The sequence below is a fragment of the Pseudophryne corroboree genome, chromosome 1 (assembly GCF_028390025.1).
Source record: "Pseudophryne corroboree isolate aPseCor3 chromosome 1, aPseCor3.hap2, whole genome shotgun sequence".
Classification (NCBI taxonomy): Eukaryota; Metazoa; Chordata; class Amphibia; order Anura; family Myobatrachidae; genus Pseudophryne; species Pseudophryne corroboree.
The window spans coordinates 1248151734-1248153435 of record NC_086444.1 but is presented as its reverse complement, the minus strand read 5'-3'; the positions used below and the strand labels follow the sequence as shown (position 1 = coordinate 1248153435).

At 42.0% G+C, this 1702-nt stretch overlaps 1 long non-coding RNA gene across 1 annotated transcript; it reads left to right on the top strand.

Annotated features, from left to right (window-relative positions):
* The first annotated feature begins 529 nt into the window (after positions 1-529).
* Positions 530-1111, top strand: LOC135034211 (uncharacterized). Its single transcript, XR_010229514.1, has 3 exons — positions 530-635; positions 810-897; positions 991-1111. It is a non-coding gene; the product is annotated as an uncharacterized LOC135034211 (long non-coding RNA).
* The last annotated feature ends 591 nt before the right edge of the window (positions 1112-1702 follow it).

Sequence of the window (1702 nt, the reverse complement as noted above, 5' to 3'; positions counted from 1 at the left end):
AAAAGTGTTTGAGTAAAGATATCTGGCAGACGAAAACTTACCAGCCGTCTGGACCAAATATAAGAACTTATCTCACTACAAACATACAAAAATATATAGGCGATCAAATCGGGGTATTCTCTACGTTACGTATAGACTCCCAGGTCTATTTTTAAGTATCCCAGATACTAACGTCTTTGGAGAAGTGCGCTTGGACCCCTGGTCCCTTCTCAGACGAATCTTTAAGTCCCAGACATTAAAGATTCTATGGTATCCCTGATACCTGTTTTAAAAACTTCGTAATATTAAGTCCCGGACTTAAATATTACCTTGTCACGTGTTCCCGGAACACTGACACGGATTCAGCTTCAGTGTATGACCGCAATCCCGCATAGCAAAGACAGACAATAAATCTTCTATCTTTATTATTCGGGGACGATCACTGAATCCCGGACAGTATGTATTTCTATAGTAGTGTATACTTTTGTCCAAGTATTTGCATAGGGTTGGATTGTACAATTATATTTTTTAAACTTTCTTTACAGCGAGCCATCCCACAGGTAGTGCAGCTGAGTCACCTCACTGCTTGGCGATTCCCTATGTTGATTTTGAAGGCCAAGCAGAGGGGCTATGGGTCAGCGGAATCCGTCACACAGGTGAGATACTATCCTCTGTGCACCTGCGCTCTAGCTGGAAGGAGGGAACCCAGTTTTTTGCCAGCTTTTTCCCTTAGAAGGGCTTTCCACGGCTGCCTTGCAGCCACTGGATATTCCTGACCGGAAAGTGAAGACTATTTCCATAGCCTAACCCCTTTGCGTCTTATTTTTCAGCAGCCAGTGATGTGCCTTAGGCCTTCCTGAAGCTGTGGCAGCTGTTTCATTTGTTTCCTGCTCTGTGTATATCAGGAAGGAGATTAAGGTAATGTGTGGTTTTGGCTTCTAAAACATGTGTGGAAGTGTGTGTGTGTGTGTGTGTGTGTTTTTACCTTGTTAGAGACTCTTTTTTTTCCAGGACACCATCTCCAACAGATGTTCCAGCAGAGAGTAGCTTCGCCTGTCAAGACCGCCCCAATGGTACCCTTGGATGGATGATGTCTGGCAAGCAGAGGGGCTATGGGTCTGCGGAATCCGTCACACAGGTGAGATACTATCCTCTGTGCACCTGCGCTCTAGCTGGTGAATGGCTCTGGAGGGAATCCACAATTTTTGTGTAAATTTGCCCTTCTGGCTGACACCCCATAACCTTCCCAATCAGTGTTCTGCTGTCCGTCCACCACATTGGTGTGTTTATGTTTTACCACCTACTTCACCTTTTTATTTCCTTAATACTGAAGGCAGAACTGGTGTGTATTCAAACAGGGTTTGGTTTCCCTTACAAACTGTACTTTTGATTCAAGGGTTTTCCCATAACTTTGAGCCTTTTTCTGAAGCTAGTAATGCCCTCAAATTGGTCATACTATTGTAAGATGGGGTGGAAGAGATACAAGTGTTTAATTGTAGGCCGCTACTTCTAACCCTCTTGATATATAGATATTTTTATTATCCAAGCTTTTACTGCCACCTAGTGGCAAGAGGAATTCCTCCTTTTTAGAATTGTCTTATGTGGTATGTTATTAAACTGCAAACTTTTTACATAGAACAAACCATCCGTATTTTTATTATTATTATTTTTATTATTATAAATTTATTATTGTTATTATTATTACCATTACTGGGGTGCCATG